This window comes from Tiliqua scincoides, chromosome 2 (genome assembly GCF_035046505.1).
Source record: "Tiliqua scincoides isolate rTilSci1 chromosome 2, rTilSci1.hap2, whole genome shotgun sequence".
In the NCBI taxonomy this organism is placed as follows: domain Eukaryota; kingdom Metazoa; phylum Chordata; class Lepidosauria; order Squamata; family Scincidae; genus Tiliqua; species Tiliqua scincoides.
This window is the reverse complement of record NC_089822.1, coordinates 59,274,796-59,299,212: the sequence shown is the minus strand read 5'-3', so window position 1 is coordinate 59,299,212 and position 24,417 is coordinate 59,274,796. Positions and strand designations below refer to the sequence as shown.

At 44.0% G+C, this 24,417-nt stretch overlaps 1 long non-coding RNA gene across 1 annotated transcript in view; it reads left to right on the top strand.

The window, feature by feature from the left end:
- The window catches only part of LOC136641499 (uncharacterized), a 38,826-nt gene extending 15,760 nt beyond the window's left edge, over window positions 1-23,066 (top strand). The window contains exons 2-3 of the long non-coding RNA XR_010793881.1: window positions 22,228-22,432; window positions 22,951-23,066. This is a non-coding gene — a long non-coding RNA (uncharacterized lncRNA). The remainder of the gene's footprint in view (window positions 1-22,227; window positions 22,433-22,950) is intronic.
- The last annotated feature ends 1,351 nt before the right edge of the window (window positions 23,067-24,417 follow it).

The following is a 24,417-nucleotide window of genomic DNA, read 5'->3' as shown; positions in this document are numbered from 1 at the left end:
TGCTCCAAAATTATCCAAGTTCTTCCCACACATCCTTCGCCCCTCCAAAGAACTCTGTGCCAATCCAGGACATCATGGAGATATTCTCCACTTCTTCCTTGCCAATTCTCCACCTTCCTGGGTTTTTTTTTTCTTCCAGCAGTGGTGATGTCAGAAGAGTGTATGTGTGGGGAGTTTTTACTTCTCCCTCCCTCATGACCATGTGCACATGAATAAAACACTGCAAATAAGACCAGATTTGTGGGGGCTCTGGGAAAAGTGCTGTCCAGTGGGCATTCTTCTACATTGGTGGCCCCCAACATGGTTTGGGTTTAAGCTGCTGGCAGAAGGCAGCTGTGATGCTGGCCAGAGGTGACAGTGGTCCTCTCAGTACTTGTGTGGCTGGTGGATGCTCCTAGGATACTGAAATACTATCATTTCCCTAAGATTGCATATTCCCTAAGATTCCCTAAGATTTGTAATCAAGGGAAACTTGATTGCAAAAAAACGAATATCGTTGTGAATGTGTGTGTATTATTACACCAGAATTCTTTTTGTGCACAGTGTTTTAGTGATGCACCCAAATACACATGGACATTAGTAAAACATTGCACAAAAAGGGAATAGATCCCAAACGGATGCAGTTTGGCATCTTCTCTTACCTGTATGAGATGAATAGGAGAAGTGGGGTATAATTCCCTCCCTTGAGTGGTAAGTGAGTGTGGCTGGTAGGAAGAAGGATGGAAAGAATGAGCACCTGTGGGGAAGTCACCTGTACAGTATTTGAATCTTTCATTGTTAGGTGAAAAAATGACACAGACCTAGTATGCCTATAGGGAAGTGTGCTTGTTTGCAGTACAATTTTATATTTAGCTGTGTCCCTATATGGGAGGTCAAAAATCATATCAGATAATATGCATGAATGAATTCTAAAAATATACCATGGGAATCAGTGACCTTTCAGAGAACCTTCTTTTGAATCACAGAAGTATGTAGCAGTAGAAAGAACTGTATCTGTGTTGAAACATTTGCTGGGGAACTACTGCTAATATCCTTTAGTTTCTTGAATTTGGATTGTCTCAGAAAAAAAATTAGCTATTTCTATTTTTCTCTTCTTTTTTTTTTAAAAGTAGCTCAGCTTATTTTCTGAATGAATCTGATGTGATTCCAACAGAACTCCCACATCTCCACACCTTACTTTTGAATACAGATGACACATGCAGAACAGTGTCTTCCTGCATCCCACACTGTGGTTCCCAAGAAGTTGTGTGAAAATGTGCGCACACACAATAATATCAAATGCCAAAGTACCAATAGAAAAAAAAAAAAGACAGAGCATTTTTTGGTGATGGCAAGTTACAACTTGTGATTGAATAATGAGACAAATGACCGTAGATTTGCATATCCCTCCATTCCCACAGAAGGAGGGGACTGTTGGTGCAAGTGACGGCACAATATGTGCTCTGATGTGACTTATAGCATTACAAGTTTCATGCAATAGGCTTCAATCTGGGTCTACTAAGACTTAGCCTAAGATGTGCTTGGACTTTCTGGACTCACTCCAAATCTTTTCCAAAGCACATGATTCCCCCCCCCCAAAAGCCTGAATTCCAGAATCCACCCCAAAAGCAAATTGTTTTTGAAATCTGACATCATCCTATGCATCAAGAATCGATTTCCATTACCCTGTGGGACCAAGATTATGTTGGTATGCAAATGCTCTTGTGCATGGTTCCTGGACATATGAATTAGGAGACTCGCTGTATGCAGTGCTGGGATACATGCATAGGATCCAACAACATTTGGATCCAACAACAATCATAAGAACATAAGAACAGCCCCACTGGATCAGGCCATAGGCCCATCTAGTCCAGCTTCCTGTATCTCACAGTGGCCCACCAAATGCCCCAGGGAGCACACCAGATAACAAGAGACCTCATCCTGGTGCCCTCCCTTGCATCTGACAACATTTCGCATGAAAATGTCTTACACTGAGTCAGACCAATTGGTTCATCTAAGTGACTATTGTCCATGTTGACTGACAGTCAACTTTCAGATGGGTGATCTTTCTCACCTCTTCCTGGAGATGCCAGGGATTGAAACTGGTAAAGCAGGCACTCTACCAACAAGCTACAGCCCCTTCCCTGAAACCAGCTGGACAAAAATGAGGACATATTATGACAGCACTGGCCCTGGAGCTCTCCCACTCATCCTCAGTTGAACTGAGTAGAGTCTACATGGAGAACTATTTCACAGAATCTTGAAGGACTTCATCCCACATCTTTTAGGGTACTGCTTTGCGCACTTATAGTTTAATGCTCCAGGGCCCAGTCATCAGCAAGGGAAACTCATACGTGACATGGAGTTAGCTAGAAAGTTTTTAGCCTTTTTTTCTTATAATTAAGAACACAGAAAAAGATCTGTTTTGGTAGGGCGGAGAGTGTGGACATTTTTCCAATAATGAGGCCTAGATGGCACTATATGTTCACTGGTGAATCAAAGGAAACCTAACACAGTCACATTTAACATCTTTCAACAAATGTAAACACTTTCATTTATTTCATTTTCTGGTACGATGGTAACTGAGTAAGGTCTATGGTGATCTCAGGAAAAAAAATGCAGCAAAGAGTTTGATTGGAAACACCATTATGAATACTATGAGTGAACCAACATACAGCATCTATTAATGGATTAAGAGCCCAAGCCTATCCTTTCCTCTCCTCCGCCCCCATTGGTACTGGAATGCCAAAAAGCAACAGTCCATTACTTTTCCTCTTCCTCATATGCCTGGTAGCTTTCTCTGGCAGTTAGCACAGTGGATTGTTACAGGGACTTTGTGGCTAATAAAGATGGGTTAAGTGAGCTGGTGGGGCAGTGGGCGAAGCATTGATCTGTTTGGGAGGTGACCAAAATGGCACTTAATGAAACCAAGTCCAGCCCCAAACAGATCCTTCTCAAAGGAATTGTTCAAAGTTTCAGTTGGATTGTGGGAATGCGTGTGCTTCTTGGGGCTAACCTAGTGCTGGAGCCAGGTTGGTGGGGGCCTTAGGGCAAAGCCCTGCATGTTCCCCCAATAACACCCTGCACCCAGTCCCTGATGTCACACAGTGCCATAGCTAATGATTGTGTAGCCCCATGTTCAGCTCAAAATGATGCCCTGGAAGTGATGTCACAACCAGAAATGATGTCATTTGAGGGAAAAATCACCTCCACCTCCAGCAACTCACCACCCACTTGCTCTGCTGCCTCCCCCCAGCCAGTGGCATAGCTAAGGCATCTGTCTGCTACCTGGGGTCAAAGATTTTGTAGCTTCCCCTCCATTACTAAATCACATTAAATTAATTAGGTAAATAAATAAAAAGTGTGCCCCTTATTGGTTTGACAGACTGTGCTGGGGTGAAGAGGGATGGTTTTTCTTCCCCTACTAAATATAAGAAGAGCACCATTCGGAAAAAGTGCCTCTTTACCCAGTTAGCAGCGGTAACTGTATTAAGATACCTGGAAATGAAAGCTAACTCATATTAACACCTTATTGGTTCCATGCTGCATCATAATAACATCTCATTGGCTCTCAGAACAATCAGTCTCATAGGTCAGGTTTGAGTTAAGAAAATCCACTTTTTGTTCCATAAGGCAGTTGTGTTTTCATTTTCTGGTTAATTGGCCATACCATTTGATAGAATACAGATATTCCAGTGTGGTTTGTTTCATTGCATTCTGCATTAAATTACCTTTCTAATGATATATAACATGATGGTATTACTTGTATATACCAAGGTTTATTTATTTATATATTTATACAGGTATTTATATACCGCCTTTCTTTGGTCATCAGATTTCTCTTCAGACTTTAATCCAAGGCGGTTTACATAGGCAGGCTGTTCTAAACCCCCGTAGGGATTTTTACAATTGAATAGTTCTAGTCTTTCATAGAACTCCTTGTTCCAGATGGATTCCTTCCCAGTCTGGCCTCTCTCTGGCCCTTTGCCTCCCACGCTCCACTTGACAGCAACTCCTCTCTGCCACCGAGGGTCAGCTCATCAGTATATCAGCATGTTGTCAGTTCTCGGGTACTTCCAGTTGTTTTGAACTGGCAGCCTCAGATCTTCAGGCATACAAGGCGGCAGCTCTACCAACTGAGCCAGACCTCCTACCCAAATTTTCACAATTTGGGACACCAGTGTCAAGCTCAGCTTGTTGCCCCCCTAAAGCTTGTTGCCTGGTGCAGTTGCTACCCCCTGCACCCCCTTAGTTGTGTTACTTATGCCACATTAGATGCTCTCACTGGTACAATAACAAACTGTGACCCTGAAGCAATCATTGTGGTTGTGGATTTTTGACCATTTTTGTCAGCATCACGTTGACAAGTACCACCATTTTCACCATGGGTAAGTCACTTGTACAGGAGCAGGCAACTTGGGGCTTCACTCTGCATTCTCCCACCACAAGCCATGCCTCTTTTGTAGTGTCAGGCAGCTGCACAAGCCACATTGTGCCCACTGATGCACCACTGTCCCTACTTCCAGCAGGAGCAAGACAGTAGTGCATGGTCATCATAGCAGTGAGGTCAAGTACCACCTGTCATGCAGTGTAGTTCCACTAGTTTAGACTGAGCGCAAGGACTCCCTGTCACTATCATCCAACATCCAGCAACATCATCCAATGTCCTGCCATTTCTTTTGGGGTAGGGTCAGCTGATTGTGTTTAACCAAACTTTTATTAAAATAAATATTAAAGTGAGTGAGGCAGCAGTCCTAACCACACTTTCCTGAGAGTAAGCCCCACTGAACAAAATAGAACTTACTTCTGAGTAGTCATGGTTAGGATTGTGCCCTGAGTGAGTGAGTGAGTGAGTGAGTGAGTGAGTGAGTGAGTGAGTGAGTGAGTGAGTGAGTGAGTTCAACAAAACTAGAAATATCAACTTGTGTGAGTGGGTATGGGTGTGTGGGTGTGGAGGATGTATGTACAGTACTACCTGTTGAAATACAAAAACAAGAAAACTAGACAATAAACCACATAAAAATAGTAATACAAAATGCAGTAATTGAAACTACAGGCACAACAATAAATCCAGTATAAAAATAGCAGCCAAATACAATCAGAACAGTCAAAAAGCAAGCTGCTCACTTCTCTTCAGCATACCAAAAAACCTTTTTTTTCAAAATGTCAACTTTGAGCTGGTCAGATTCTCCATGAGGCTGAGACACATCCCCTGAAATCAGGTCATTTACCACCAGGTTTTGGGAGACAGTGGGAGGTCAGTTGGACACCCACATTCCTTTCCCTCTTTTTTAGCAAACAAAAGTGGGATGTCTACAAATGGCAATGATCCTTTTCCATTCTGCTTCCAACTTGCCTTCTTGGCCAGGACTGCAAACAGCTGCATCAAAGTAACATGCGGGAAGACTTAGAACCATCTTGGTACATTTATCAAGTGTTTGTATTATATATAAATCACGGTTGTAGCACTGGGCTCCATTCTTATATAATGATGTGTTTGTTTCTCCCCTCTGAATAAGAGTTCAAAGATGGTGACTATAGCAGATAAAATCTGTAATGGGGCAAGAGAATTTTTTTTTTAAAAAAGAAAATCTGCTCTTGGGGAAGGCTAAGGGCCCAATCCTATCCAATTTTCCAGCAGCGGTACAGCCACAATGCAGCCCCAAGGTAAGAGAACAAATGTTCCCATACCTTGAGGAGGCCTCTGTAACTGCTGCCCCACTACAAGATGCAGTGCATGCCCCATTGGCACAGCAGCACCAGCACTGGAAAATTGGATAGGGTTGGATCCTTAGGCTGCAATCCTATGCACACTTTCCTGGGAGTAAGCCAGTGTGTCACACTGAACACAGTGGGACTTATTTCTCAGTAAAGATGTATAAGATTGCACTGTTAATGTATTAATTTTTCATTTGGCCAACCTCTCCCACTCTCTCCTTTGTTCATTGGCTTTTAATTGGTGCAGCTTGTTTGAATAGGCAGGTGAAGGTGAGGTGTGGTAGAAGCACCCTGGCAGAGTACCTTGTGCCAGGCAAGATGGAACACTTTTGGGGGAAGGAGCCAATTTGCTCTGGCAAATCTGTTTTCTATCTGAACCCATTTTCTTTAAATAGACTGTGTGTAAAAATAGTTTGGCCTCTTAATGGGTACAGTGGTGATCTGGCCATGACTTAACTTGGTTGGAAGAACAGAGTCACCATGACAGAAGTATTCAGGCTTCATTTTTGTCCCCCTAGTTTTTTCAGCATATGCAGCCAAACATTTTAAAAGCCTCACGAACAGACGAACAGCAGGAGCTCCCTTTCATGCCAGGAACAGCTTTTGCTTAATAAAAGATGCATGCCAGAGTGCAGAGAAGGCCTGGGAACTAATCAAAGAAGAGTCGTCAAAGATGGTGGATCAAAAGGCCTGGCAGCTCTTTGCAGGGGCGGAATGGGACCACGCCAATATCTTCTTGCAGCAGCTCAGATGTATCGATGGAGAAAAATACAATCCAACTCTCACTGCCAACTAAATGAAACCTCAAGCAGTTGTACCTCAAGCAAGATAATTTTTTCTTTTAATCAGGAATTGCAAGCATCCAGGCACTGGCCTTGAGTCAGCTGCTTAAAAGATTACAAACACAAGCAACCATAAAAACCTGATAAAAATGAATCTTCAAGGAAGTCTCGAACAAGAGCAAGTAGAAGGGGGGGCCTGAAGGGCCTGCTTCATGGAAAATGTCTCAGGAGCATTTATTTCTTCTTTACAAGCAGAAGGTCTTGCACCAATGACCTGATGCACAGGGTAAAGAAGCAGTTCATTTTTCACGTCCATTAAATCGCCTTAATGAAGAAAAGTTTAACAAGGTCAACTGAGGAAAGTCAACTCTTGGGAAGCTATAAAAGGAATGTAAATTGCTTGCTGTAGACAAGAGCGTACCCTGCACGTCACGGAGTAGGGTAGACCCCGTTACAAAGTACAGTATAATGTTTTTCCTGCCTACCTGATGTGACTATTCATATATTCCAGGGAGCAGAAATGAGAAGACTGACCAAAGCTGTGGTAGGAGATGGGTAGGTGGGGGGGGCTGTTATTTGTGAAAGGCAGACCCAAAGTTTTGGTGGAAACAAGAAACCAACTGCACAGATTTTGGAGGGCTGCAGCTAATATCATTTACTGGGCCAGTTTTAAAATATTGAATGTACCTTGCCCTGAGTCCATCAATTGCTCAATCAATAGTCTATATACTGACTGTCGCAGTGGCTCTTCTTTAGGGCTTCTGGCAGGGAAATACCAAAGATTACATCTGGGCAATAAAGCATGCAAAGTAATTGCTCAACCCAGGGGTGACATCAGGGTTCAGTCAGGTCAGGTACTGACCTCATTGCAGGGGGAGGGGGGATGACAGGCTGATTCCTGAACTGTCAGTACTGGAACTAGTGGTAGCTCCCAATGAGACGTCAGAGGATGGCATGGGGTGGGGCCAATGTTGGTCTCTGCCCTAGGTCGTCCAGCAGCATGGCACTATACTACTGAGTTATGTCTCCTCTGCACTATATTCTATAATCATCTTAGTGAATAATATATTTTTAAAATATACTATTATAGAAAAACCAGGGAAAACATCAAAGAAATTTGGGCATACAAGCAACCCAGTTGCTGGTAGATGGATTTCCACTAATTTCCACTACTAGATGGATTTCCATCCACTACCATCTACTTTCCATCTCAGGAAGAACCATCCTAACAGCCCAGTTCTATCCCTTGCCACATTATAGCATGCAGTAGCACCAACAGAGCGTGCACTGGCCATTATGATGGGCGGGGGGGGGGGTCAATCAGACAGCCTGCAAGTGGTGAGTACAGGTTGAGTCTCATTATTTGCATTCCATTCCCAGAACTCACATGGATGGCAAAAATTGCATTAAAGCAAATCCATTAAAAAAATACAATGCCCCTTTGCTAGACGATTTAAAAACAGCCTTGCTGACCTTTGTAATGTAAGACAGAGTCATTAGGCAGACAATTCATCAATCAGTCTCCCTCCAGGCACTTAGAAAGGCTTCACTCTGAGCGACCCCTCCTTCACCCAGTAGCGGGAAAGAATGCAAAGTGATTACACAGGCCAACACACATTTTGCTTCCTTAAACGTTACACCAATTCCTGGGTATATTTAGGATACCGATTCCAAGAATGGCATCCGTTTTACCCTATCACATCTAGTTTTGTAGACATGGCATAGCCTCTTTAGTGAATGGTTCAAGCAGCTTCCTCATGAGGAAGCCTACACCATGTCTTCCTCATGAGGAAGCTGCTTGAACCATTCACTATTGAGGCTATACTAGAGGCTATACTATCTCCAAAACAAGACGTGATAGGGCAAAACGGATGCCATTTTTGCAACTGGCACCCCAAATTCATATCAAACCACCATAAAGTTTGGGAAAAACTTTTCTGACCCTCAATTTTGTAGGCCTGAGTTATCTTTCTTTCATGTGCTCAAGGGAAAGGGAAGGGGTCACTTGCCTTGGAGTGAAACAGTTCTAAGTGCCTGGAAAGAGAATGATTGATAGATTGTCAGCCGGCCGCCCTCTCTTGCATTAATGAGGTTATTGTTAAAACGGCTTTTTCCCTTTAATTTAAATGGCCCTTCTCATTGTATTGATATAGAACCACGGGTGAAAAATCCATGGATAATTCCCTGTAAAAATATTTTCTACTTACCTTCCAGTTGTTTGCCCACTCATGTAAGGGTCTTCTTGGTCCTACACTAGCCATTTTGCTGGTACAGGTCCAAGGAGAGGCAAGGGTCATGTTAGATTGGAAAAGGCAAATGTTACTGCCACCAGATCCACCCCCTCCTGCTCTCAAGATGCCCGCTGTCAATATGCCCTGGTTTCTTCCCCACTCTGACTCATAATTCCCCCTGCAAACAGACTACCTCCCCCGCTCTAGCATAACTGATCTGGTCCTGTCTGGGGCCCACAGCAACAGGGACCCACTGCTGCAGCCACCAGGTGGCAGCAGCCTCAAATGGCCTGGCAGCAATGTGGTCTTTGTGTGGCCGCAGGGCCTTTTACACCAGTGGGACACTAGTTTTGCTGTTGTAAATGGATCAGAGGATTGAGCTGTAAGTCGTACCCACTAGTCTTCTGTAACGTTTTCATTTTGCCTGTGAGTTTCAGGGGAGCCCCCAATGCCAGTAAATCAGTGCGGGGGGCAGGCAGTGGGCGGAGATGGGGGAGGAACTGGGGGCAGGGAGGAGGCTGGAGAGAGTGGATCTGGCAGCAGTGGCACACACCAGATTGTATCTCTCTTTTTAAAACTTCCCTGCCCCTTTTCGCTCCTCCCACATAAGCCGCCAAAATAGATGGGATAGGAATGGGTTGCTTGGCTGCAATTCTATAATACATATAAACACCTTAGCAGTGTTTGATCCTTGCCGTGGCTGACTGCCTAATTTGCCAGAGCACTTCCGTGAAAGTACAATGACACCCCAGGATGCTCATCCTGCTCTTGTAAAAGGCCCTGTGATGGCACACAGCGTGCACTCCCACCAGCCAATCCAAAGCAGTGGCAGCCTTCAGAGCTGCCCTGCCTTGGCCCTCAGACCACAGCACAGACTGGGTAAGTTGGTGGAGGGCATTTTGTGGGTGGAGAGGGGGAGAGCAGGAGGAGCCACTGGTGGATTGGGGGAAGGAGGGTGGATTTTGGCAGCATCAGTATGCTTTGAAATTCTATCTCCTTCCCTTTGCCCAGTCTCTGCCCTTTTTACTCCTTGGACTTACAACAGCAATATTAGTCCAAGGAGATGCTTAGGCAGCCTGTGGGCTTATGATGAGGAAAGTAAACAAGTTTTTTACTTACTTCCAGTTTGCCTTCAGGTCACCCCCTCCCAATATATGAAGTACCACCCTGTGCCTTCATGGTGCGGCTGCATGCTGCACCTTGGCAGGAGATAGGATTGGGCAATTCAAATCAGACCATTAGTCTGTCAAGTTCAGTATTGTCTCCACTGAGTGGCAACAGCTTTCTAGAATTCCAGCCCTAAATGAAGATGCCAGGGACCAAACCTGGGACCTCGCGCATGGGGCCGACCACTAAGTCAAAGCCCCTCCCCCACAACATGAAAATGTTTACCTTAAGTGACTACAGGCCCCAACTTTCCTATACATAGTGTATTTCTTGTATGAGAGAGAGAGAGAGAGAGAGAGAGAGAGAGAGAGAGAGAGAGAATATTGTGAGAATGTACTACATGAGCAAACATTTGATGGACTATTCTCCCCTCCCTTTACTTTTTTATATTGTGCCAGCATTCCATAAACTTTCATCTAAGCAGAAAAAAGAACACATGGCGACAATCAGAGCTAAATATGCAAGCATGCTAATTAGCTAGAAAGATGGGGGGAATCATGCTTCTTATTTAAAACATGAATCACATTGGGAACCAGGAGAGATATTTCCTTCTAATGTTATTCTGATGGGCTTTACATCATAAATCCCACAAGGAAGAAAGCAACTGTCTTGCAAACAAGGCATTGGACAACTGATGTTTTCAGGCTGTTTTGCGATGGTTCTTTGATATTCTATTATTCATCTGGGGTTTGTGTTTCAAGCAGATTTCAGCAGATTTACAGTTGTTCTCAAGATGAATGACGTTTCTGGGAGACTGAACTACTGGTACCTAACCTACTCATCATCTTACACTAGTTTAACATCAAAGTGGAAAAAGGCCTTGGTTTCTGAAAAATGAGCAATATCCTGCTGCTACTTTTCTTTAGGCTTAAAAACAGTGTGCAAAAGAGGCTTTATCAGAACTCAAAAGCTAGTTAGTGGAGGAGGCATTTTGGTCTGCTTACTACTTTGAACTTTCTCCAATATTTTCATCTTTTACAAGACTCTGCCTCTTAGCACACTACATTGCGCTTTTCATAAACTGTGGTGGATTATTAGAACATAAGAAAATAAGAAGAGCCCCACTGGATCAGGCCAAAGACCCATCTAATTCAGCTTCCTGTATCTCACAGTGGCCCACCAGATGCCTCAGGGAGCACACAAGACAACAAGAGACCAGTATCCTGTTGCCACTCCCTTGCATCTGGCATTCTGAGGTAGCCTACTTCTAAAACCTGGAGGTTGCACTTATTCATCATGGTTCGTAACCCTTGGTGGACTTTCCCTCCAGAAATCTGTTCATTCCCCATTTAAAGGTCTCTAGGCCAGATGCCATCACCACATCCTGTGGCAAGGAGTTCCACGGATTAATTACATGCTGGTTAAAGAAATATTTTCTTTTGTCTTCTAACTCTCTTGACACTCAATTTTAGTGGATCTTTTAGTGGATTTAGTGGATCCCCAGGTTCTGGTGTTGAATGAGAGGAAAAAGAACATCCCTCTATCCATCCCATGCATAATTCTGTGTATTTCAATCATGTCCCACCTCAGAGGCCTTTTTTTCTAGTCTAGAGCCCCAAAGCTACCCTTTCCTCATTAAGGAAGTGCTCTGGCTGACTAATCACTTTGGTTGCCCTCTTCTGCACCTTTTCCAGTTCCAGTATAGCCTTTTTGAAATGTGGTGACCAGAACTGAACACAATACTCCCAATGTGGCCTTACTACCGATTTGTACAATGGCATTAGAATACTGGCCATTTTATTCTCAATACCCTTTTTAACGATCCTGAGCATGAAATTGGCCTTCTTTATCGTCACCACACTCAGTGTCGACACATTCATCAAGTGTCCACAAGCACCCCAAGATCTCTCTCCTGATCCATCATGGACAGCCCAGAACACTAGCCCAGTGGTTCCCAAACTGGTGGGTTTGGGAAATGAAGGCACAGCATTCCTCCTTAAGGGTAGTGGCCCTGCATCAATGGCAGCAACCGTGCTGTAGAGACTGCAGCACTACCACTTTCAAGGGGCTTTTTATTTACTGGGGGGGCAGCGCTGGCCTTCTGCAGGGTCCTGGAGGCTCCCAGCCCCCTCTGAACTCCTTGGCAGCTTGTTTACAAAACCCTTATCTCTGATCTAAAGCTACTTCCAGTTTTCAGGCAAAACATTACTTTTCACTCCTCTCCACTGAGAAAATTGCCCATTGACACCCACTCTCTGTTTCCTGGTCCTCAACCAGTTCCTAATCCATAAGAGGACCTGCCCTATTATTCCCTGATCTGGACCTCATGGGTCAACTGACTCCTTCCCTTTATACTAAGAAGATTGGATTAAACAGCAGTGACATGGAACATCTATTGCTTAATTTGTTACTATTTCTGTGGAAGCCAGTCTTTTCCAAGATGGTCCTAAGCTGGACTCAAGTTGTGCGGCTGCTAGACTTGAGGCAATTGAAATCATTTTAGCATGTTGGTGAAGAGCAAGGTCCACCTGCCAGGTTGTAATGCTTTCACTGAACCTTTGTGAAAGAAAGTAACAGATGTAATGCAGAGATAAATGAAATGAAATCCAGGAAGTACATTAAGATCCTCTCTATATAATACTCCCCTGCCTGAACTGCTTCATTGTGCACATTATGCGTATCAGAAAAACAATGAACAGAACTGTGAATATGTACAAATGTGTAAAAACAAGCATATCTTTGCTTATCCACAATTGGGTTTTTCACCACTTCTAACAATTCCTTATGGGGAACTTGCTACTGGTGGTTCCTTGAAATAAAAGCACAATCTTTACCTTCTCTTCAACCGGTGCAAGTCCCTTATGCCAACCCAAGAGTGTTGCGATTGTTCTACAAAGTACTTTTGAAACTTAAGTGTCAGCTGAGCCAGCACAACAACGTGTGCTAGCTCAGGGAGGCTGAATCCAGGCCCTGCAGTGCCAGGAAAAGGTAAGGTTGTGCTGGCTGAGGGCAGCCAGTGTGGGAGGTTGGAGAGGGCGGCGGGAGGGCAGAATGGGGGCATTTGGGGCAGGGGGAGGGTGGATCAGTGAGCAGACCAGGCGCAGGAGTGGGTGGGACCAGCCTGGGTGACTTAGGCCAGATCCTAACCCCCCTCCTGGGCAGCCTGGCATTACACAAGCCTGCTCAGATCCAATCCATTGATTTTGCTGGCACAGATCCAAGTAGCCCCAGATGGGTGGCTGGCATGTGACATGGGGTAAAAGTATAAATATTCCCTTACTCTGAGTTGAGTGGCTGCCACCTCCTACCCTGTGTTGGATACAGTGCAGGCCAGTTGGCCTGCCTGTTCCAGCACAGGATAGGATCAGGCTGTACATTGATTTTGGTGACTCAGATATATTCCTATTATTGTCTCAAGTGGCAGGAGTTACATTCTCGGAGAGTGGGACTGAGGTCTGTTTCTCACTCTGATATTTGTTTCACTGCTGGTTTCTGCAAACAGTGAATATTTCCTTTGGTGTATCTCACAGCCCCCCCCCCCCCCAATTGCTTTCACTCTGTGTAGATAGAGTTGTCATCACTGGCTCCAGCAAAAACTCTTTCCCAAAAGCCTGACCTTTTCACCAATTGATCCCATGACTCACCACAACAAAGAGGCAGCCGTTTGTTTTGCTCTTTGCTGGAAACACAATACAGCAGGCTTCAAGCAGGTGCCTTAGCAAGAGAAAGGGGCAGCCCAGCAGCCAGGGCTCCAGGGGAAAATGTTCACTGCTCAAGATGTTCTTGGTAGACTCCATAAGAGTCCAGTGGTGGTCCTGATGCTTTTCCCACCAGATGGGCAATCCCATCTGCCACCCTCCTGACCCAGAAGTAATTGCACTGATGTCATTGCATCATCGTTTAAAAAAAACGGGGGAGGAATGAGACAGCCCAGATGGAACTTTTCACGTCACTGCTAGCAGCACAAAAGGCTCCACTGGAGCTTTTCTGTGTCACTAGAAGTGGCACCCAGGAAGCGAGCATCACTTCTAGTGGCCATTTCCAGGAGGTGGGCAGCACAGAAAAGCTCCAACGGAGCTCTTCAAAAGGCTCCATTGGAGCTAAAAGTGGTGTGCACCTCCTCCAATTGGAGGGGGTGAGCGCAACTTCTGGCTGGCTACCCGGCCATTCTCTCCTTTCTTTAAAGGGGAGGAGCTCCATAGGTGACATGGATCTGAGGAGATCCATAGGCAGCCTGACGGCCTATTTGGAGATTTTAAAAAAAGTTATTTACTTACTTCCAGTATCCCTTCTAGTCACCACCATCACCACGACCCAAGCATTCAGTGCAGCCTGTACTACAGTGCACAACAGTGAGTGTTCTATTATTCTTTCAGAAAACTGGGAAACCCTAAAATGCTTGCAAGATAGGGGTTCCTTGACAGCTCCTGAACTTTTCTGGTATTTAAATAAGGTTGGCACCAGTTTTAGCTTTGGAGGTTTCCATTCCAACTCCCTGCAAGTGTTTCCAGGCTGTTTTTAACTGAAATGGAGGAAAAACATTGACTTCTGAAAAAGGCATTTGTCTTTCTAATCAGGTTTCCTTCGTGAAAGAGATGAGATGCAATTTAGAGATGTTAAGAAATCAGAACTCCAATTGTCTGAATTCCGAAGCAGCCTTCTCTCATTTCAGTGCCTTCAATATAATTGCAAGGAGAGAATGTTCAGAGCCTCTTGACAAACTCTGAACATAATGAAATGCAGAAATTATAATTGTTGCTAGCTGGGCGATCATTAAATCAGTTTATATTTAGACAGGGGCCATCTTAAAAAATGCAGGGCAGAACTCCTGGATCATTTACATGCCTGAGAGGAGCTTACTGCTCACACAGCTGAACTTGCATCCTTTGAGAAGCAAAGATAGACAATCAAAGCAATTTTACAAAGACCAAAATGAGGGAACAGGAGAAGACTGTCTGTCTGGGTGCACAGGTGGGCTTATCTTCCACCTCCAGGAGACACAGGCATGATTGACATTTGGAGACTGAAAAAGCCTAAATGAACACGCCAGTCAATATGTCAATCAAACTAAGTAGAATAAAAGCAATTAAAGGAAAGCAGAATGTGAATGTTTCTGGTTGATTTAAAATAAGTCATGATTTATCTACATTCCTAGGGGACTCCATAATCATAAGACTGAGCTTTTCCATAGCACTTTGTGAGTGTTTAAATAGTTCCCATACATTCTCTCAAAAATCATAAGAACATAAGAAGAGCCCTGCTGGATCAGGCCCAAGGCCCATCCAGTCCTGCTTCCTGTATCTCACAGCGGCCCACCAGATGCCTCAGGGAGCACACACAAGACCACAAGATACTTGCCTCTTGCTGCCACCTCCCTGCATCTAGCATTCTATTTACCCTCATCATTATGCTGAGGGGAATCATTATGCTGGGGCCTATTACCTCTACTGTCCGGCCTTCAAAGAAGCATCTTTGGTCTGGCAATCATCTTCAGCTACTCACAGACTCAGCCACTGTAGTTTCAGAGTGTTGCGCTCATCTCTGGCCATGTCGTACTTTTCATACAGAACACTTAGTGCCATGGGAGCTGCTTTGTCATGTATTGACCCCATTGCATCCCATTGTAAGAGGCTAATCACATGGGTACAACTTTTTACTACCTTGTTTCCCCGAAAATAAGACACTGTCTTATATATATATATATATATATATATATATATATATATATATATATATATATATATATATATATATTTTTGCTGCAAAAAAACAAACACTAGGTCTTATTTTCCGGGTAGGTCTTTTTTTTTTTTTTTTTTGCCTGCCTGCTTGCCTATTCAGAAGTCAGTCTCTTTATAGTTAATGTGACTTACTCCCTGGAAGGTGTGGATAGCCTCAGAGCCCAGTAGTCAGGGTTGCCTCGATTGCTGCTTCCCTGCTCAGCTCCTCCTCTCCCAAGGCAACAAAGCAGGCGCTTTCTAGGTGGCGGCGCGGGAGATGCCTGCCCGTCTACTCAGAAGTCAGTCCCTTTATAGTTAATGGGACTTACTCCCTGGAAGGTGTGGATAGGGTGTTCCCTAATCGCCCAGGAGCATGCCTGCCTGCCTGCCTACTCAGAAGTCAGTCCCTTTATAGTTAATGGGACTTACTCCCTGGAACGTATGGAGAGCCTCCGAGCCGGGTTGGCAGGGTTGCCTCGCTTGCTGCTTCCCGCCTCAGCTCCTCCGCAGCGTCCTTTGCCCAAGGCAGCACAGCAGGAGCTTTCTAGGTGGCACATGGGAGTGCAGCGTTCCCAGTCACGTTGTCCACCCACCCCGCCCAAGGACCCCTCCTGCCCCCCCCCCCCGTCATGGCCCTGATCACAACTAGGTCTTATTTTCAGGGTAGGTCTTATATTTCAGCAATTCTCAAAAAACACACTAGGTCTTATTTTCGGGGAAACACGATATGAAATCCAGGCAATGACTTTTGCCTTGTTCAGACATTTTCCACATATTCAGTGACAGTAGAGGAAGAAGCAGAGCTGCACCTACAGCCCACATCCTTGATATCCAGGAGATCTTCTGGTCCCACCCTCAATAGCCACAGTCCCTTGTGACCATGTCTCTCTGTAAAAAGCATTTTCTATCTGTGCACAGCTGAACATGCATAGGGAATTTCACAAGGACTGATTTCAGATGGCATGGAAGATACAGTCCCATTCTTCCCCACCACACTTTCACTGAATGTGGGGTGGTCAGCATCTGAACAGGGCTTTTGTGGTAAGGTCCCACATGATTGGCCCACCCATGTGATTAGAAACATTACAGTAGCACTATGGGTTGAAATTATGACAAAAGTGTTATAGGGGTCATATTCTAGCCTTAATAGACTCCCTGCCCAATTGAAATCCATAATTGTCATCACTCCATAATTGTCTCTCCCTTTCTTTTTATACAGCTGTATCTTCAGGGACAGAAAGGGTGAGAAGCTTCCCTTGATTCATTCCTGAGCAGTGATTCTCACAGTGTGCTACTAGGAGGCCTGGGGCTCCCTTTCAGGGGCTTCATGAGCACACCAGAAGTGGCCTGTCCTCTGCCTGATTTGCTTGTCCACCCCCCTCCCTCCCCTGTTCATGGCTCTCCTTCCTCATTCCCCTCCTGTTCTGGCTGTTTGTCAGTACTTGGTATTGGGCTCGGTGTTGTGCCACTCTGCACATGCACCGGCAGTCTGGGGCTCTCCCAAGACTCTGCACATGCACTGGCATGGCTCTCCAAGACCCCTTTTTAGGAATGTAAAGAGTTCTGGAAATCGAAAAGTTTGAGAGCTTTCCTATTCCTGTGCATTGCTTCCTTCCTTAGATGTTGCTAAGGCAGGGGAAAAGGCAAAGAAGGCGGATGAAGCCGTTAAGAGCCTGTGCTCTTGATTCAAATCTCACCTCTGCCATGAATGTTGCTAGATCAGTGGTTCCCAAACTTTTTAGCACTAGGGCCCCACTTTTTAAAACAACACTTTATCTGTACCCACCTAACTTTACAGGACTTAAAAAAAAAGTTTCACTTTCCTCTGAACTTTCACTGGCCTCTGAACAACTTATGTCTCCATTTGTTTCTGGCTTGTTCTGGTCTGGTCTGTATGTCTTCACTGTGCAAGAGGTGTGTGGCAAACAGTTTATAGTTCTCATGTGGTTCTGCATGCCTGTATAATAATAATAATAATAATAATAATAATAATAATAATAATAATAATAATAATAATAATAATACAGGTATTTATATACCGCCTTTCATGGTCTTCAGATTTCTGCTCAGACTTTATTTCAAGGCGGTTTACACAGGCAGGCTATACTAAATCCCTATAGGGATAGGGATTTTTACAATTGAGAAAGGTTCTGTCTTTCAAGAACTACAACATTTCAGATGGATCCTTTTATGATCTGGTATCACATTCTGGCCTCCAGTTTCCTCCCACACAGGCTGACAGCGGCCAAAGAGCAGATGGAAAAACTTGGCTCGGCTTGTCAGCTGCTTCAAGGTCTCACCATTCACGGTGCCGGTGGCCTCGAACTGGCGACCTTCAGCTGTTATCTTCAGGCAAATGGAGGCTCTACCCTCTAGACCAGACCTCCTATTATAGCTCTCATCTATATTATAAATAAGCTTAGTAAAATTCATTCATTCGTATAAATTTCATCTCTAATGTATTCATTTATGTAAATTTATTCAAATTTGAAGTGTAAATTAATTATTTTGTTCCCCCGCCACCAACAGAGTGTCAGAGAGAGGATGTGGCCCTCCTGCCAAAATGTTTGCCCTCCCCTCTGGAGCATTGGTTGAGCTCCATATTCATCAGTCATCCTGGTGGCCTTGCATTCTCCTTTGCCTAGCCTTCCATAAGAGCCAAAGGCCAGTTGCCTACTCATGAGTAAACATGCACATGTGGTTCGTTTTCAATACATTTTCCCCATCAGCTACCATCTTCTCAATTTCATGACTCACCAAAAACCAGGTGGGGACCCACTGGTGAGTCCCAACTCACAGTCTGAAAACCACTGTGCTAGCTGGTCTTAGGCAGTCATTTCCTACCAGCTGTAATATAGAGATTATAACACATACTTATCTTTGGGATTATTGGAAAGGCCGCATTAAAACAGAATATATGAAGGGCTTTACACACCCAAAAGTGCTCTACAAAGTCCAGCTGTTGCTGCTATTATCAGGACTGGCAGGGAGTTCAACTGCTGCATTTGCTTAAAATTTAGCGGTCCTTCCTCAGTGCAGACATGGGTGGCATTTTCCTCCTGTTTACTTGTTTTCAAGCAATTAATTAGTGAACTTGTTTGAAGCTAACTCAGAACTGAGACAGCTACATATCTTGTTTAATTCACTGTGTTGCTGTAATTAACTTTTATCAGGATTGCAGGCTCTGAAGAGCCACGTGGGTGGCGTTTGTCTGGAAAGTCTAAAAATACGATTTGGAGCAATTACTTTGGGCTTTGAATTGTTTCCCCATTATATTAAGTATTTGGGATTTTTTTCCTTTCTGTTTCAGCCCTGTCCCTCTTCCTTCTTTCCTCTGCTTCAATATCATCCCCACACAGAGGGGAAAGAGCATTTGTCAAAATGCCTCTTTGGCCTCTGACACATAGTTTAGCATACTGTCCAAACAGGGTTTTCATCATTGTTCAAGCCTGGAATTCTTAGCTTAGACCAGGGGTGTCCAAAATTTTTGGCAGGAGGGTCACATCATCTCTCTGACACTGCTGGGGGCCGGGAAAAAGAAGAATTAAATTACATTTCAAATTTGAATAAATTTACATAAATGAATATATTTGAGATGGAACTTATATGAATGAATGAAGGTCTTGCAATAGCTCAATGCCTATAAAAGGCCTTGCACAAAGCAAGGCCAGCCTTTCCTTTGCTGTCACTGATGCATCCAGATGTGAAACAGCAAGCAGTGGAGGCAGCCCTCGTCCCACAGCTCACACAAGAGGTCGAACAGTTGGCTGAACAGTTGCATTAGGCCAGTGCGGGCTCCAGCAAGTCTCCAGAGGGCCAGAGGCTCATTGGAGACTGGGGGCTCCCTGAGGGCCAGATTGGGAGTCCTTGAGGGCCACAAGTGGCCCCAGGGCCGGGGTTTGGGCATCCTGAAGTGCACCACTGGCAACTATGTTGCTAAGTGTCATTTCATGAAATGTCATTTCATTGCAAGTGATAGTACCATCAACACAAAAACATACAGTAGGAAGACAAACAAAAGAGTGTCAGATCTCAAAACACAATTAACGTGACTAGTCTCCTTCTCTTAACCTTCTGTGCTAATTTCACACATGGGGGGGGGGAATGTCAGAGCACCTTGAACTGAGTAAGAGGCGTCATATATAAAGGACCATATCCTGCTGAATAAATCTTCCATCTCAAGTATGCCTGCAAGAAAATATTTGCCTGTATTGATCAGTTAACAAAATACATGACTTGTTAATCAAATGACTACATTGAGTTTTTCTCTTAATATTTTTCCCCCTTAAACTGCTATGTATATATAAGACAAATGCTGATCATGGAGAGGGGGGGTGTATCAGGAGCTAGGGGTAGGGCTTGCCAGTGCACTAACATTGAACCTACCCCATGCATGCAGGATTCCCATTCCATGCATAAAGTGCAGAAATTATTGACAGGAGAATTAGATGCACTTGACCATAGGACTAGAAAACAAATGACCTCCCTTCATCCTCACAGTGACATCAAGTGACTGTAGCTACCAAGGAACATTGGTGGCCGAGAACTATTTAAAGTAAAACAAATTATGGAAGAAGAAAGGAGGATCAAGAACAGTAAAGAAAAAACATTGGCAGAAGTTTATAAAGAGGATGTAATAGAAATTAACAGAGCCAGGCCTAGCGCCTGCGCGCCAGATCAGGCTCAGTCGTCCCGCCCCCTAAGGCCAGCCAGCCAATCAGCTGGCAGCAAAGCCCTGCTGCTGGCTGATAGGGGGGTCAAGCCTGGCAATAATTGCTAGCGTGCCATACAGGCACGCTAGCTGCCTATATGGAGCAAACAGTGAAAAATTGATTAGATGCATGGAATAATAAACCACTGCATGGCCAATACATCAAGAAAACAGAAAAGGTAGACAAGGGCTCCAAATGGAAGTGGTTGCAGCATGGAACACTGAAGAAGGAAACAGGGACTGATATACGCTGCACAAGACCAGGCATTACAAACATGAAGGCAAAAGTGGAAAAGGTCTCAAATGATGCCAGATGTAGGCTCTGTAAAGAAAAAGGTGAAAATGATTGATCACACAGAGTGATTGCAAAAATTGCCACAATAAAGGCGCTGCTATATCCTGTGCTCCCTTAGAACATGTGCCAGAAATGTGGAGTGACATCAGTAAAGAAACAATGGGAGCACAAGCCTGAAAAGGTGGTAGAAAATGAGCGGGTCCACATCTTGTGTCACTTCCAAATCCAGGCAGATAAAAAATGGGAACACAGCAGATATAGCTGTGGTTGAGAAGAAAAAAAATCATGCGTATTGACAGGGCTATTCCAGGAGATGATCAAATTGAAGAGAAACATGGGAAAAGACTGGAGAAGACCACAAAATACAAAGACCTGTAAACGGAAATGCAGTGCCTTTGGGGAAAGAAAACAACCACCACCTCTATTGTCATTGGAGCACTAGGTGCAATTCCCAAAACACTTTAAGAAATATTATTATTATTATTATTAACAGAAATATCTGACCAACGTAGGCGTTGACAAGATAAGAAATGAACAAATGCAATGAGCCGCACCACTAGGGATGTCGAACATGATACAGCAATATCTCACCAATTCTTAAACCCTTGAACTGGTGAGCATTCAAAAATTCCAGTCCAAACATCTGGTGGGCTGTGACACCACTGCATTATAACCACCATCACCTTATTTCCAACAGGAATGCAGGACTAGTCTTAATATATAACCTGAGTATGCGACACCAAGGAGGAGCTGTAAATCAATGGGTGAGCACAAACTTTGCACACAGACTTCCAGGTTTAATCCTTAGGATTTTCAAGTAGGTTTGGGGGGAAAAATTGCCTAGAACACTGGAGAAATGCTTCTAGTCAACGCTGACATTATGGAACTAGATGGACCAAGAATCTAACCCATTATAAGGTTATAAGGTTGTGTTCTATGTTTCGGGGCTGTACATATCTGCAGGAAATGGGCAATATTTGCTCCACCTTCCCCTTTTCTGGGATGGTTGAAAGAAGGCCAACCTTTATATATAACATGTAAAAATCTGTCCTTGTACATGTCTGCATGTTTATTCTCCCATAAGGGGCGAATTCAGTCCTGTGTCGGAGTGGGAGTATGGTGGGCCTAGACAGCCAGAGAATATGTCTTTTCTCACAGTATTTAACATGCACTATTTGGATCATAGTGCTTCTCCTATACACAATTTGGTGTAAAAATAAGCCTTTTGCAAAAAAGATGATGGAGTGACAAAGAGCACAGTGATGAGAAAAGTGAAGACAGAAGTAGAGGCAAACATTCAACATGAAGAAAACATATTTTTTTTCTCTGCCTTAAATGAAAAGTGAGAATGAGTCATTAGTAAATGATTTAAAGAACATTTCTCTGGCTCATGTTTCCGTGGTTTTTGTGGTTCTGCAAAAGTGTAGAAACAGTACAGAGTGATAAAGCCTTTAAAAAATACATCTGGGGGAGGCTGTTTTCATGTATGAGTCTATAGGGATAGGCAATGGAAGCTGCCACTATTGCTGTGACAATGGAAGACCATTTTTGTGTGGGTTAGAAATGATTCAGAAATGGATCATTCTCTCCCATGGGTCTGCACTTATTGAAAAGCATTCCCACCTCAACATCTTCCACCATGTGGAAAACTAACACATCAGAAGGATTCTGTAATTTTGTATAGGATGAGAAATTTGGGGCACAAACACGTGGGCAGTGGATTGGACTGCCAGCTGGAGTGCTTTGCAAGCAGAACAGGTTTCTACTGCTGGACAATGGCCACAGACAGCATGTGAAGCACCTCTTCAGTGGCCATTTTGGGAGAGCTTCCACGTGAAATGGCAGTGCACCCCATCCACTGCCAGACCCCACTGTGACCACCAGAGCAGGTAAGACAGCGGTGGGGGCAGGAGGCAAAACTGGTCAAGGAGAGGCTGTGGGAGGGGTGAATCTGGCAGCAGTGGTGCATGCTGGATCCTACTCCCTCCATCGGCAGCCACCCTGCACACTTTCTCTCCTCAGATGTGCTAGCTGCAAGGCTGGTGTTGGTCCAAAGATACCCATTGCAAAGTGGGGGTGGGGTGCTTATGGAGGGTTAAAGGGATTTAAATTTCCCTTTCCCCCTGAAGTCTCCCAATCTACCTCCCCTGATATAACACACTCCTTTTCAGTGCAGCTGCACCACCGAGGGGGAGGCCAGAATTGGGCTCTCTGTTTTTGTCAGGAGATTGGATCTTTCTGGGCAATTTGCTTTGTGCTGACTGACTGGCAAAGGCTGTCCACTTTTTCAGGCAGGGGGCCTTCCCAGTCCTACCTGATGATTTCACAAACTGAAACTGGAATTCTCTATAAGCAAGCATTTGCACTACCATGGTGTGACAATCTCTTCCTGCTCCTTCCCATACAGTTCCTGACCCAGACCCATACACCAGCAACTTTGAAATACTGCAACTATTCCCTATGTTAATGGTATACTACTGTTGAATCAGAACACATCACCTGGGAGCAGAAATGAAGTCAGTTTTTTTTGTAAGTGAGAACATGAGCTGTTGCTGAAACTTGGAGGTGTAATTCGTATTTTAGGATGTAATGTTAAGTGAGGAGGTGGTGCAGTTCCTGTGAAGAAAGGGTTATTTTTGTCATGCCACTATTTGGGTGTTTGAGGAAAGATGAATAATTCTCATCTGTTGAAGATGCCAATTTTAGTCCCTGATCTTTCTGAGATTTGGCTTCTTTGGGTTACTTTACCAACTGACTAATAGAAATTTCCGAAATACATAATTTTCTCGCTTGGAATACATATTATTATTATTAACAGTATTTATATACCGCTTTTCAACTAAAAGTTCACAAAGCGGTTTACAGAGAAAAATCAAATAACTAAATGGCTATATAACTATATATAGATAATAATAATAATAATAATAATAATAATAATAATAATAATAATAATAATAATAATAATAATAATAATAATAATACAGGTATTTATATACCGCCTTTCATGGTCATCAGATTTCTCCTCAGACTTTATTTCAAGGCGGTTTACACAGGCAGGCTATACTAAATCCCTATAGGGATTTTTACAGTTGAAGAAGGTTCTATCTTTCAAGAACTACAACATTTCAGATGGATCCTTTTATGATCTGGTATCATATTCTGGCCTCCAGTTTCCTCCCACGCAAGCTGACAATCCTTCATATCTCACTTGAAGGGCGGCGAAAGAGCAGATGGAAAAAACTCGGCTCAGCAGCTGCTTTACGGTCTCACCATTCACGGTGCTGGTGGCCCCGAACTGGCGACCTTCAGCTGTTATCTTCAGGCAAACGGAGGCTCTACTCTCTAGACCAGACCTCCTGCCTCCAGAGAGCTAAGGAGATTTTTGTGAGGCTGGAAAGGAATGAAGGGTCAGGTGTGGGTTGGGGAAAGAATATGGGCTTAGTTTGGGCCCCTAGTGCTCCTAATATTGTTACTATTGTCCCCTGCTAATTGGGTAAGAGGCACTTTTTTCAAGTGGGTGTTCCTCTTTTATTTAGCAGTGGGAGAGTAACTGGCCCACCTCACCCCAGCAGTGTCCGTTCTAGTGGCTGTCTGCTGGTATTCATTTGCATCTTTTTAGATTGTGAGCCCTTTTGGGACAGGGAGCCATTTAGTTATTTGATTTTTCTCTGTAAACCGCTTTGTGAACTTTTAGTTGAAAAGCAGTATATAAATACTGTTAATAATACTGGGACATGACAGGATCTCAAAAGGGCTCACAAAGGGCTTGGAAAGGAAGGACTAGTTTCTGACTCATTAGGAAAATAGACTTGTGCCTCAATCCCAACCCCCAACATTGGCACCATGCAATGACACCATGGAGGTGTTCACTGGA